Raw genomic sequence first — 15,276 nt, 5'->3', positions numbered from 1 at the left:
TATCTTTAAAGAAAGAAAAAGAATGCTAAGAGCATGGCCCAAGACACACTCAGGAGACAGACCACCTGAAAACGACACTTAAGAAAAAAAGACTGCAAAGCAGGACAAGCCACAGAAAGACACTAAAAACACAGTTGCAACAGAGCTTTCTGCTATACCTAAAGCCAACACAGAACCCAGATGACCTAAACTGAGGCCAGGTAATTTTGTGTTTCAACAATGACCAGTCTGAATTTAGGCTGCCACCAGAGGAAGCCTCATTGGAACAGACTATTAGACCAGACTGGGGAAAGGAGCTTATTCAAGGCTCTACTGCAATGCCTTTAAATTGATCTAACATCTCCAAGCAAGGATCCAGCAGCCCACCTGTGTGTGGCACAGCACATTATGCCAGCTCAAGTCCTGGATACTCCGCTTTGGATTCATCTCCCTTCCTTGTGTGGGAGACAGAGGATTTTGGCCCATGTACTTGTTCTTCCTGCTGCTCATATGAGAGACCCAGATGGAGTTTCTGCTTCCTGGCCCCATGGCTCAGTCCCAGTTATTATGGTCATCTGAGAAGTGAACCAGCAGATGAAAGATCTCTCACTCTGCCTTTCAGAAAATCAGTAACCAAAACCTAGGACCCAGTATGATTCTCTTCAAGAAACACTGAAAATCACAGGAAGTCACTCTAATTTACCTTTTCACCAATACTGAAATTCATAGCTCCTTTTTATCTTTAGCTTAAATAATCATATTTAGCATGATCATTGTTTTTTCTCTGTATTTCCCAACTTGTTGTTTTCTGATTTTTTTGGTTTTCTCAATGTGCAAACACATTTGGCACTTCTATTACACGATGCAAAATAGTTTGTCTCTCTCACTTCCATCGCCTGTCTTTGAAGACAATTGTACTCAAATCATTTGTACCTTAGGTAAACAACCACAGGAGTAAGCATCATTCTGTGGACTTTCTTGGTAAACCTCCTTCTTACCCATCTTTACTGCCACAAAGCGTGAAGGATCTTCAAAGAGTTCGTGGAAAATATGTTCTATGAAAAACCTATGCATGGATTTCATTTTTTTCACTAAAACTTTTAAACCATTTTCCACACATGGTCTAATTTACCCTATTAATTCTACTTAATAAATATTCCTCCTGCTGTAAGTCAAACTTACTTCCATTAAGAGGAGTTGGTAGTCCAAAAGATACCATCATTTATACAGACTTGAATGAACGACCAAATGAGTCTTCTACAATAACAGCATGGCTTTTGTTTCAATACTTGTTTTAATATCTTCCTTAAAACTTCCAAGTCACCATTTCTCCTTGCGCTTATGATCTTAGAAAATGAATTCTCTGCAAGAATTTAAAAAGTTTGTGTTTCATTTCTACAAGAAATATGATCACAACGATGCCCATCCAGATGTTACATGATTTGTGTATTGCATTATTCCTGTTCACAATCACTTCGTTGCCTGCAACACTACTTTCATTCTCAAAAGTTAATAAAGGCTGGAAGTGTGTGGCATAGCAGCTAAGAAGCCTGTATCCCCAGCTGGAGTGCCAGGTTTGAGGCCTGGCTTGACATACTCCTGATCTAGTGACATGCTCCTGATCTACTGTCTTACTAATATGCATCCTGGGAAGCAACAAGTGATAGCTCAAATGCCTGGTTCTCTGCTACCTGCAGGGAACAAGTTCCTGGCTCCTTGCTTCAGCCAGACCTGGTCCTGGCTGTTGCCAATAGCTAGGGAAGGCACCAGCAGATGGGAGATCTGTGTTTGCCCCTGAAATAAGTAAAATACATAAAAAGCTAGAAAAGTTAATAAAGGTGGACTGATAATTCATAAGGTAGCAGTAGTAGAAACAACTGGTTCATGTCTCAGCTGCTCCACTTTCCATTCCTGGATGTGGCCTGCTTGTGGCCTAGAAAAGCAGTGGAAAATGTCCCAGAGCCTTGTGACTCTACACCCACAAGAGAGTCCTGAAAGAAGCTCCTGGCTTCTGACTTCAAATTGCTCAGTTCTGCCCACTGCAGCCACTTGGGGAATGAACCAACAGATGGAAGATCTTTTTCTATATCTCTCCTCTCTGTAAGTCTGCCTAATATAAATTAAAAAAAAAAAAAAAAGAAAGAAAGCACGGGTTCTAGAATTCAACAGTTTAGTATCTGTATCTTACTTTCTCCATCTGTACAGTGGAATAGCACTAAAATGAGAAAACAACAGAACACTCAAAATTGTCTATCTAACTGCTTGAACTCAAATTTTATTCAGAGAGAAAATCAGTAAAATCAGTAAAAGTAAAATCAGTAAAAGTAAAAGTAAAATCAGTAAAAGTAAAGTGTAGGTCACAAGGGACATGGAAGGAAAAATACATTCAAAAGAACCCCACTGTAGCAAAAGGTACCAGTCATGTTAAGGAAAGCAGTTAACTTTCACCTAAATTACATCATCAGAATACTAAAGGAATGCTAAATTACTTCTTCTTTTATTAGTAGTTAGATCTTAAATTTGCCTTAAATTGTTTTTGATAATTTGTGGCTCTATATCCAGGTATTTATGCCTGGATGTAGGTTTGCACACTTACTAGCACTGTTCTAAAATATCTGGTTCTAACACAACTTCTGCAATTCTTGATCAGTTTCTCTTTCATAGACAAAAGTTAGTACTTCTTGGTATGAATGCGGACTAATACCAACAAACCAAGCAGAAACAAAGGGTCTTAGCAACCCAACCAAAGTTATTAGCCTACACATTAGGAAACCCGTTAACAAGAAGAGGAGGCAGGTAAAATCCAGCGTGAACAGACGTAAAGAGTAAAAATGACCTATGTATTCTCCCTGGGACTTTGACAGAACAAAGAGCATATGTGTCTTGTCCTTTCTTGGTAAATGAAAATGCACTAAAATTGAAATCAGAATTATAAGTACCACTTCTTGAAAACCAACAAGACATTTCACAGATATGTGCTGATGTTATAAAAGGTAGCTTTTCCCTTGATTTTTCCTTAATTGCATAATGTAGTTATTAGTTATACAAAGAGAGTCATTACTTTATACAGTTCTAGAATTGGCACAGCTCTGATCTCTAAAAGCCAAATAATTAATCATATTTCCTAATTTATAGAGGATAGAAGGGACATTACCTGATTTTTTCATGACCATACCTTTAGGACACTGCATGGTGCCTGACTAGTCACTGAATGAATAATTACCGTGTACCACTTCGCAGCTCCATGGTGCAAATCTCAACGATACTTGGATATATAATACAAAGAATAATATAAAATCATGTAAATCATTCTCAATATAGGCAAATAATTTTCTATTTCTTACATAAAATGAGAGTTTGAAATTCTAAGACCAAGAAGGCTTTATCAAAGTATATCATATATCAGGATTTTCTTTCCTCCCCAGTGTTAACTGTTTTAAATTAGTCATATTTTAATTTTTTTTTTACCATAATATAATATCTTCAAAGCAGGGACTTTTGGTAAGTCTCATTCACTAATACATTCCCAACACTTAATTCAATGTCTAGCTTGCAGAAAAGGGCTCAAGAAATTTTGGCTGAATGAATGAAAAAATAAAGTACAGTTTTTTAAGATTGTGTATAAACAGTTGAAATATCAAACGTAAGACTGAGGTACTTCAGACCTGTGATGCTCTTCCTTCTAAATTACAAATCAGCTCTTTCCATTTGGAGAAAAATATTTGCAACTTAAAACAACAGTTAAGAGCAGCATTTGATGGACATGAACTTTTATTCTGGCTTTACTCATATCAATTACAAACATAACTGATTTATTTGGATAAATGTAGTAATCTGCCAATGACAGAAAAACAGAATTGTAAGCTTCAAAAATTTAGGCTATTACACAAAGTAGTCTTACAAAGACTGAGAAAACGTAACTAGAAACTATCTAACAGCTTCCAAACTACTGCAGCAAACATACTTACTATTTGATAACTCCAAATGTATAATTTATGAATACAGCCAAGCACACACACGTAAAAATAAAATGATGGTCACTTTCCTAAAATGCCTTAAAATAGACACAGGTTTGTATTTTACTAACGGGTAACAACACATTTTATTAGGTGAAAACAACATTGACTTGGTTTTATGCAAAAAAAAAAAAAAGTATTTGGCTCAAGGACTCTCTACAAATAGAATTATACACATTTAAATATTCAGACATATTTCAATTATTCAGAATAATGGGGCAGGAATAGGAGGAAACTTAGCACAGAGCATAAGTTTGTAGTAATTTATAACATACCTAAGATGTACACTTAAGGACTGAATGAATTTTCTGTAAAACGAACTTTCAGTAAATAACAGGCAGAACACAGTGCATGAAACTCACAACCGTAATAAAGGACAAAGCACCTAACCAGTGCCATAATCGTAATGGTCAACTGTTAAAAATCTAAAGCTTTTTATGGTAATGATTCTGTCGTTTTTGAAACTCAAAAAATTCCCTCCTCTCATTTTATCTTAGTTTAAGCAGTCAGGAGAAACTGCATTTCCACCTTACTCTCAGAGTACCCTTATGACCATTAGTATTTGCAATCTTACATCTGAAGTTCAGTTCCGACTCTGGTAATGATAAAGCTGGTGGTGGGAGGAAGGCTAATCCCCCGAGGGGTGCAGATCAGAATCCAGGGGCGTGAAGTGTTGATTCTAAAGGAAACACATGCAGAGAAGACTGTCCTAATACAGCATTTTAGTTGGATAAAGCTGGGTTCTTAAAAATCAAGTCCAAAAACTGAAACAATAAAGTACTGTGATGGTTCCGATGACTATATTGAGAATCATGTTTAAACTGAAAGACAAGTAGTCAGTTGTGCCCTAAAAAAATCCTAACAAATCCTGTTTAATTGATGTCTAAATCCTTCATTCATTCTGATTTTGATATGCCTGAAATCTATGCTCCTCTCTTTCATCTTCCTTGGCACTTGTTTCCAGACTTGGTTCTCTCCTTCTTTATATTGCAACTAGTAACTCTTTCTAAAATTTAACACTAACCACGTTACTATTCGAGACTTAAAATCCTTTGAATGGGGCCAGCGTTCATGCCTGGCAGTTTAAGCCACTGCCTTTGATGCCAGCATCACATCTGGGAGTCAGTTCAAGTGCCAGTGTTCCACTTCCAATCTAACTCCCTGCTAAAGCAGATGGCCCACGAATCTCAGCCCTTGCACTCATATCAGAAACAAGGAAGACCCTCCTAGCTTCAGCCTGGACCAGCCCTGGCTATTGCAGCCATCTGGGGAGCGAGCAGTGAGAGGAACATATTCTCTCTCTCTCTCTACCGCTACCTTTCAAATTAAAAAAATCTAATAAAACATTATTGAACAGTGATAGGGATTCCAGTTTCTGTGTATTGTCTGACCATGCCCTCAGCTCCCACCAATCAAGAGAAACAAAAACACACGATGTTATGGATGTTATCATGTTATTTCGAGCCCGGAGGAAGAAAGTGATAGGAGAAACACACACAATGTCACCTTCAGATGTTGCTATGATCAGTTACTTCTCCTCAGCCCCTGACTGGTTCTTATCCCAGCCCGACAGACTGTTACTCTACTCCTCCAGTGAATCTGGATTTGCTTGTCTGTGATGTTGGTATCAGAGAGAACCACTTACAGAAGAGCCAGCACTTCAAGTTTCTTTAGCAACTCCTTTCTTGGAGTTTCCCTCCCGACTGCTATGGCAGGAGTCTTCTTCCTTGCAATTAGTTTTGCTAGATTGGAAATATGTGGAAATCCTTCTAGGCCTGAAATAAGAATCAAGATGTCCACATCATCCCACAATAACAGGATAGAGCCCATTCATATCCCCTGACCATATCCCAATGTTTCCAATCTCATTTTTAAGGATTTACATATTTTATTTGAAAGGCAGAATTTAAGACAGAGGTAGAGAGGGAGATGTTCCATCCACTGGTTCACTCCCAGAATGATCAAAGCCAAGAAAATGAACTTCATCTAAGTCTCCCTCCTGAGTGGCAGTGGCCCAAGCACTTGACCTACCTTCTGTTGTTGTCCCAGGAACATTAGCAGCAAGCTGGGTCTGAAGTGGAGCAGCCAGGATTCAAACTAGCATCCATACCAGCATTGCAGGCAATGACTTAACTTCACTGAATCACAATGACAGCCTTCACTCTCATTTCTTAGTACTTGTCCATCTTCACAGGTTTTTTTTTAACGTTTTATTATGTTTTTGTTGGAGAAGCAAATTTACAGAGAGAAGACACAGAGAGAAAGATCTTCAGTCTGCTGGTTCACTCCCCAAGTGGCTGCAATAGCCACAACTGAGCCAATCCAAAGCCAGGGAATAGGAGCTTCTTCAGGGTCTCCCACACAGGTGCAGGAGCCCAAGGTTTTGGGCCATCCTCTACTGCTCTCCCAGACCACAAACAAGGAGGTGGAAGACAAGTGGAGCAGCCAGGACATGAATCAGTGTCTATAAGGGATCCTAGTGCATACAAGACAAGGATTTCAGCCACTGAGCCATCACACTGGGACCAATCTCTCCTAATGTTTAAGTCCTAGGCTCCAGCCATCCGGGACATGAGCTGCTGCAAACTGATGGGAGTTTCTGGGGTTTTGATATCTTAAGTTTAAAAGAGCACAATGTATCTTCCAGTCCTCTTTTATCTAACTATACTTCTCAGAGCATTAGTGGGATGAGAAGTCGATTTTACTCACGTATAATCACCTTCCCAAACACTTAAGTGGGAAATGAAGAGACAGTGCAGAGAACAGGAACTGTTCTGGTGAAAGGAACGCGGGGGCAGTGAGAGTGTGGCTGTGGAGACAGAGACCGTGGAGAGCTGGCACAGGTTAGAAGGCTGTCAGGAGCATGTGAAAACCCAGTCTCGGGAGGGAACTCCAGCCTTCCAGGGCACTGTGGACTGTGTAATCATAATGGGAAGCTTCATGCACCCACCAGGTGCTGACCTTCACCAATGGAGTCTTGTTGGGCAAATCTGGAGCGCCCCAAATCTATTCCAAGCACTCCATAATGTGTCCCTGTCAGTGAAGAGCCTCCAGGAGGATTTTGGCTCCTACTGCTGTCCTATGAATATGCAAGACAGCCAAAGCACACCAGGGGCCACAGCAACAAAACTCCAAAACTCAACATGCTGGGTGAATGAGAATCACACACTTTCCTACCCCACCATATCCCACAGGGGGATCAGGCAGGTTACTTTCAAACACCTGAATATAAGAGGTTTGAAAGGTAAATGGGTGACAGAAAGGTATCTGCAGAGTAGGGAGGGTGTGTGGGCAGGGGAAGGAACTGTGGATCCCATCAGTGTGGGTTGCAATTAGCCCGTCCCCTAGTCTCTCCAGTGTCTTCACCCTGCCACCTCCAAGTTGCTGGGCCCCTAAAGAGTAAATCTGGTAGTCAAATACCAGTGGGAGCAACCACCCCAACCTTCCAGGTTTTCTTGGCAGCAGTTTGGGTAAGGATCTTCTGGGAACAGCTGACTACAGCCAGGGAGAGGGAAAGGTGAGAGGTGCCAGAAGGGTAGGGTACTGAAAAAAACACGGGAAGAGCAGGAGGATGGAAAACCAGGATGTATCAGGTGTGTTCATGTGCATATACTGCTGAATGAGAGGCTCTAGGGTTACAGTGTGCTCAAACAGAACATACGAGAAGGCATTGCATGGAGTTAAATGGAGTGTATTTCTGTGGATTAAATAACTCAATACTTACAAAGAACTTAAAAACAGCACATGGCACACAGTAAAAGCTACTGTTAACTCTACTTGTAATTTCTTTATGAAGTTTGTTTCCGCTATACATATATCATTTCATGAGTACTAGGCCCCAAAGTCAAATATGCCTCCTTGCAGATTGCATTAAAAAAAAAAGCCACATTTCTTTGTTTTCCTTTCCAGTATACAAACCAAGGAAAGAAAAACATTATGGGTGTTTGTATAACTTAAATCCAACCCCATAAATCAAAACTTAAAAGTTATCTAGCACCAGGATGTCCCTGCACAATCTCATTCAAAAACTATCATTTCTACCAAGTAAAACGTGGCTTTTTATGTCATCACCAACCCACCACCCGTAGATCCTAAATCACACCTTCACCACAAGCAAAGCATGATGGTAAACCGTTATTCAATGTGAAGGCATGACTTTTCAACAAAGAATCACTTTAAAAATTTCTAACAATTTCACTGCTTCCAGTTTGGGATCCTGGACAAGCACATTTTACAATGTTTGCACTGTTCCAGGTTATATTATCTCTGAGCTCATCTACTCTGTTCCCTTCTACCCAGTAAAGTTCCATGTCACCCTTAGGGTTCACTGCCTGAAGCTAGGATGAGCTCCATGAGCAAAACATTAGCACGACACATACAAAATCAAGCTTACAACACTGCACTGCTACAGTTCCAGGCTCTACTATAGCAGGCACTCAAATATGTGTTGGCAAATAATTTTTAAAAATTAAGCCCCATTTCAGATATCTTACTATTTAAGAAATTCTGTATGAATCTGTCAGCTGAGGAGGTAGGCAAAATATCTAAATCTACACCCATAAACATACCACCAGATGTCAGGACTTAAGCCAGGCTAAGTTCCACACCCTTCCCTGTCAGCCCTCCTGTTTCCCTCTGGATACTGGAATTCAAAAATCCTAGTCTATCTCTAACAGCAAAGAAAAGTCAAAGAGATGATAGAATTTTAAAGCAACAGACTTTATGTGGAATAGCCATACACCTTGTTCAAAGAACAGATCAAGGTACTTTAAAGCCTTAGTGACTCCTATCCTCTCCAATCGTGTGTGTGTGTGTGTGTGTGTGTGTGTGTGTTTAGGTGTGAAACTTTGCTCCTTGATTTATGTTAATGATACTCTCTTAAACTGTAATTGGGATGTTTCCAAGTCACCAACATTTTCAAGATCCATTTCATAAAACCCAAAGGTAAGAATTTTGCATGGATTTTTTTTCAGATAAAGATCACATGATTCAATATAAGATAGTCAATCTTCATTGCATATATAAAAATCCTAGGCCTAATATTTTCTACATCCTATTAACTTCCTATAACCTTTCAAACATATGAAAAAAAAAAAACAGCTTAAACTTTACATTTGAGAGGGTAAATTTGGACAGATTATTCCAAAGTTGTTTTGATCACACAATCGCCATTAGACATGTGTAATTATTTAAATCTACATCAATTAAAACTCTATGGGGGGCAGGTATTTGACAAGATGCTCACATCATATCACATTACATCAGCGTGCCCAGCTTCCTGCTAACACACACTCTGGGAGGCAGCAGGTGTGGCTCAAGTCCTTGGGTCTCTGCCACTCACACAGGAGAGCCTGCCTGGATTCCCAGATACTGAGCTTAACTGGCTCAGCCCCAGCTGTTTCTGGTATTTGAGGTGTGAACCAGTAGATAGAAGATCTCTTTTTCTCTTTACCAAATAAATAATAGGTAATTTTAAAATAAAATTTAAGTTTTACCATTACTCTAAATACATTTCATATGTGCAAGTCATCCATGACTAGCTGTTACCATACTGAACAATGTACATAACTCACTTCCCTAACTATAGAAATTTCTATTGGCTAGCACTGTCCTAAAGAAACAAGAATTTGCACAATTTGGTTATAAAGTATCTGTTCATTCCTTGCATTAAAATGACAGAATCAGAGAATATTATTTCCTTACTTTTGTCAACCTTGCTTCAAACAGGGTGAAGTGATGAGCAAGAAGGAGGAACTTGGAGCTCCCCCTACAGGTTTGAGCATGTGGTCCCAAGAATTCTTCAAAGACTAGTTCAAGTCTGTGAACTTCTTATTCTATACTTATGATCCAATATGGTAGCCACATAGCCACAAATGACTATTTATCATTTACATTTAAATTACGTGGACTTTTAAAACTAGCCACAATTCAAAGGTTGAAGAGTTATATGTAACTAGTGGAAATTAAATTGAATGGAGAACATTCAATGTACAGAACATTTCCATTGTTATTAAAAAAAACTTTTATTGAAGAGTATTAGTTGCAATAAATTCTTTTATAAATTCTTTTTTCTTTTTACACATCCTCTTAATGAAATTTCCTGGATGCATATCTCTACTCTTTGTTCATTTCTCAAAAGGCCAGGAAATAAACTCAGAATCTTATTCATCCATTCAACATGTGCATTTTAGAATTCTTTCTCTGGTCTGCAGTGGACACTGATGCAGTTGGTTAAGCCATGGCTCGGAACACTCATATTCCATTTCACTGTGTGTGTCCTGAGCTTCAGTCACTTCTCTTTCAATCCTGCTTCCTGCTAATGAGTACAATGGGATGCAGAAGGCTCAAACACACCCCTTTAAGTCTGGCCCAGTCCTGGCTACTGTGTGAATTTGGAGAGTGAACCCATGGACAGAGATTTATTCTCTCTCTCTCATTCTTTTTTGCTTTCTGCCTCTCAAATAAATAAAAAATAAACAAATAAATATCAAATGCCAGCTACAGACAACTGCCTACATTGCCCTGTACCTAAGTAAATGCTACACCGCTGGGAGAAAAGCAGTCATAACACGGGAATTCTGGGCCTGGCTAATGCCAAATTTGTGTTATCTATATCAGCATGCCAGCTCAGTTGCTTATTCTAAGTGAGGATGGCAGGAAATGCCAGGCTGGGACACAACAGCCCGGCCCCAGGTGAGGGGGCTGCCTGTAAACTGCCCAGGGAAGAGGCCTACTGGAGTGGAAGCAGCAGGAAGTATGTTTGACAGGGAAAGAACAGTTTCTGGGGTCTTCCACAGGTGAAGCCTCTGCAAACTGCAGGTGGGCAAGGAGATAAGATGGAATGATTTAGGGGGGTAAACTGGAAAGCAGGTCTGGGTCAGGCCAAGGAACCCGCCCATGGGGGAAACCTGGGCTGGATTAGTTAGCATTACCCTCCACCCACTGCTGCTCACAAAAGTTGGGGTTGTAGGGCAGGACTGCCTGGGCTAAGCCACAATACATGTCAGAGCAGAGGATAGGTCACGTCAGGCTGGGCCACAGCATCCACCAAAACATGAGAGAACCAGATCTTGGGGCAGATTCTGTAGGGGACTTGTGAGATTCCTTCTATAAGACTGCAGCACCCACTGGTTTGTGCAGAGAACTGGGGGTGGTCATGGACCAAGCCAGGCTGGACTACAGAACTCATCTAACAGGAACCCACCTGACACTTGTAGGGGCTGGGAGAAGATCCGGTGGGAAAGGACATGCTGTAGGATCCATCAGTGCATGCAGGGGTCAGGACTGAGGGCAGACAGTGCCAAACAGGGCCATTGCCCCCACTGGCATGCATGAGATCTAGGGCTGGGAGCAGGTCCATCATGGGAACTTGGGGAACTCCCCTACTAGTCCTCAGCTCCCTTTGGGGAGCAAAAGAGCTGGGGCTGGAGGGGCTGGCATGCCAGGCCAGTCCTTAGCACCTACTGGTATGCACAAGAGCCAGGAAAGGCTGTGTATCACTCCTGGCTGGGCTAGCTGGCCAGCCAGTAATTGCCAAGACTGTAGGTAGGCCAGGGAAGGCTGAGTTGATTCACCCACCAGCATGTGCAAGACCTGGGCCTGGAAATGAGCCTGTTAGGGCAACTCTGTGCATGGTAGGATTTTCTGTTGGGATATGGCTCCCACTGGTGAGTATGAGAGCCAGGGTTGTGGGCGGACCAGGCTGGGCAAGGCCGCAACATCCATCGCATGTATGTGGGGTGGATTTGGGAGTGGACCAGTACCCACTACTGCTTGTAAAAGCCAGAACAGGTGTGGACAGGCCAGGGTAGGTCGTGACACCTGATGAGTCACATGAGTGCCGGGTTTGGGGGTGGGCCAGGCTATGAGGCTATATGAAGCCAGAATGAGTGCAGGCCACCTGGGCTAGGCTGCAGTGCCCACCAATGAGTACTAGGACTGGGAGCCAGCCACATCAGTCTGACAGCAGTACCCAACAGCACATGTAGGATACAGGATAGGGTTGACAGTGGGCCTGGTAGGGGAACTTGGTGAACTCCTCTGCTAACCACAGCTCCTGCTGGTGAGCACAAGAGATAGAGCTAAAAGTAAGCTAGACCAGGCTGGGCTACAGTATCTGTTGACACATGTTTGAGCTGGGTCTGGGGACATGCCTGGCAGGGTCAATCCACAAAATACACTGGCATAAATGAGAGCCAAGACACGATGCAGGCCCGGCTGGGTTGGACTGCAACACTCACCAGTTCACTTGAGGGGTGGGGTGGTCTGGGCTAGCCTCTGTACTTGCCAGCAAGAGCTGGCAATGGGGGCGAGCTGGGCAAAGCCAGGCTATAGCATCTGCTGACAAATGCTAAAGCTTGGGGGAGCCATCTGTTGGCACGTGCAAGACCCAGGGCTTAGAGCAGATCTGGTAGGGCAACTCTGGGGACTCCACTGGGCTGCTGCTTCCACCAGTGAGCGTTAGAGCTGGGATCAGGGGTGGGACAGTCTGGGAGTAGGCCAGGTTGGGCTGCTGCACCTGCTGGCACATGCACGAGAACCATAACAAGTGCAGTCCAGCTGATCTAGGCTACAGCACCAGCTGGCAGTGCTAAGACTGTATTTGAGTCATATTAGACTGAATTGCATTACCACCTGGCAAGAAAGAGCCAGGATCCAGGGCTGGGAACACACTTGGCAGGGGCATTGTGGGCACTCCTTGCTAGGCTATACCTATTGCTGGTGAGCACAAGAAGCAGGGCCGGGGGTAGGCCAGGCGGAACAAGGTGGCGGCACCTGTCAGCATACATGAGGGCCAGGTCTGGGGGCAGGTTTGGCTGAGTTAAGCCACAGACCCGTGGGTGAGTATGAGAGAAGAGGGGATGTGAGCTAGGCTGGGCTAGTCTTCAGCAGAGGCTGGCACACACAAATCCAGACTGGAAAAGGGCATGATAGAGATAATCGGAGGTTGCCCTGACTAGGTCACAGTATCCACTGGTATGCATGATGACCACATCTGTGGCAGGTTGGCTGTGCCAGCCCACAAAACTTGTCAGTCCATATGAGACACGGGGCTGAAGTAGAACTGACCAAGCTACACCCACCATTATGCGCACTGGGTGGTACGGGGGACACACTGAACCTGACCCTGCACTGGCTGTCCCACTAAGAGTCTAGTCTGAAGTCACCCCTGGCGAATTTCTTAGAGGACCCCAAACTAGACCACTGGACTCAGACCCATGGTCACAGGGAAAATCACAGGATCTATAGGCCAACCTTGGACAGCATATATTGGGAGTGATCCTCCTCAGCTGCTGATGCCTATGCAGTAGACAGCACATTCAGATGCACATGATGGGGGGACACGATGGCCAGTTCATCTAGGCTAGCAGGTGATGTCAACTGCCTCATCAGAGAATGGAAGGTTGAACAATTCTCCTGGCCAAATTTCACAGATGTTCCTGGGCCTGTGGATGCATTAAGGTGGACACTGTCAAGCAATAAACCTTGGAAAGATTTTTTCAACCCTGAAGCCACGAAACCAAAAACTTCTCAGACATTATCAAAACCATTCAAGTAGCACTCTTAGAACTTTTCCCCTCATCGGGGTATCTAATGTGTCATCATCAGATGATTGTCCTCCATCCCCAGGTGCTGATGTGGCTTGACAGTAAGGAGCAGCGCTCTCCTCTCCTGCCCCTGCAGACACAGGAGAAGAAAAAAAAAAACTAAACTAAAACATGTGTGCCACTCACACCTTCCTCCATACCTGACCCTCTCTACCCTGATCAGAGGCCCACATGGGTAGGCATCCCTCTCCAGTAGGTAAACAGCATTAAAAATCCAAATAAACCAAATAAACACTAAAAAGGTAAGTCATGTATTCTCTTAAAATGGTCTATTCTTTAAAGACATACACCAAGTTTCTGATGTAGTCACAGACAAGGAAACTGGACAAGTTTCCAGGTGTTAACGTGATGACAACTGTACCTGAATATATATTTTTTTTAATGGTATGAAATCAGGACAAGCATTGTAATGCAGGTTAAAGCCAATTCTAGAGATGCCCACTTCCCATATCAGAGCACCAATTCAAATCCTGACAACTACTCCTGTGCCTCAAATCCAGCTTCCTGCTTACATGGCCAAGAGGCAGCAAATGCTGTCCCAGGTGCTTAGTTCTTGCTACCCAAGTGGAAGGTTCAAAACCAAATTCCTGGCTTCTAGCAACAACCCGGCCCAGATGTGGCTGCTTTAAGCATTTATAGAATGACCCCAAAAAAGGAAGATCTCTCCATCCCTGGTCAATGTACTTTCTAAATAAATAAGTCTCTTCTAAAAGAAAGATATGGAGGAGCCGGCACTGTGGTGAGCAAGTAAAGCTGCCACCTCCAATGCTGGCATCCCATATGGGCACTGGTTTGAAATTTGGCTGTGCCACTTCTATTCTGGTTTCTTGTTAATGTTCCTGGAAAGGCATCAGAGTTTCCCAAGTTCTCGGGTCCCTATACTTACATGGGAGACTCCACGAGAGTGCCAAGCTCCTGGCTTTGGCCTGGCCCCAGTCCCAACCATTGCAGCCATTTGGGGAATGAACTAGCAAACGGAAAATCTATCTCTGCCTATTCCTCTTAGTAACTCTGCTATTCAAATAAACAGATAAGTCTTTTTAAATAAATAAACAAATCTTTAAAATAACAAAACATTTGATGGAATACATCAGTCCAAAAAAGGAGCATAAGTGGTGAATCACATTTCTTGGCAGAAGGAAAGCCTTGCCTGCAAATACCAGAAGTCCTCAAGTTCTGACAGCCAAAAAGACCAACTATTACTACATTATGATTTGTATGCTAAAGAAAAATTTTATTTCCAAGATAATGACAATTACTAGTGAATAGATCTAAGCAATTCTTAGCAAATTAATTATTTTATGTACCAGGCAGAAGACTCCTAGAAGTTTAATCTGTCTGATAAGCAATCAATATCAATCCAGCAAAAGCATGTGTTTTAGGTCACATGCAGTCACTCTGCATTTCATCTTGAGACAGAGTTAGAAGTGCATATCTGCTTCAAAGATATAAAGCCAACTCTCAAGAGGCAATTTTTGGAGAACATCCAAAAATGTGGGACTTGAGAATGAGTTCTGCAGTGCATTAGACTTACTGACTGAAGTGTGAACACAGCATCTGGCTCACAAGGAATGCTTTCATGAGTTCCAAGTCTAAGATCGTTCAACTACTACAATACAGATGCTGATGGAATCACAGCCCCTTCTTTGATATCATCACACTTAAGAGTCTCC

General features: G+C 42.4%; 1 protein-coding gene across 5 annotated transcripts in view; it reads right to left on the bottom strand.

The window, feature by feature from the left end:
* Positions 1 to 15,276, bottom strand: part of MSANTD2 (Myb/SANT DNA binding domain containing 2) — a 36,460-nt gene that overhangs the window by 17,149 nt on the left and 4,035 nt on the right. The window contains exons 1-3 of one of the 5 annotated variants that reach the window (XR_005883451.1): positions 4,570 to 5,634; positions 3,155 to 4,033; positions 1,162 to 1,342 (exon numbers count right to left, since the gene is read on the bottom strand). The exons of 3 other annotated variants lie outside the window; for them this stretch is intronic. The gene's annotated coding sequence lies outside the window, so the exon portion shown is untranslated. One more of the 5 variants, XR_005883452.1, reaches the window with a different exon arrangement.

This window comes from Ochotona curzoniae, unplaced genomic scaffold (genome assembly GCF_017591425.1).
Source record: "Ochotona curzoniae isolate NIBS_2020 unplaced genomic scaffold, NIBS_Ocur_1.0 contig_2723, whole genome shotgun sequence".
Taxonomy (NCBI): Eukaryota; Metazoa; Chordata; class Mammalia; order Lagomorpha; family Ochotonidae; genus Ochotona; species Ochotona curzoniae.
Note: the sequence above shows the minus strand (reverse complement) of the source record. Positions and strands in the feature narration are given on the sequence as shown.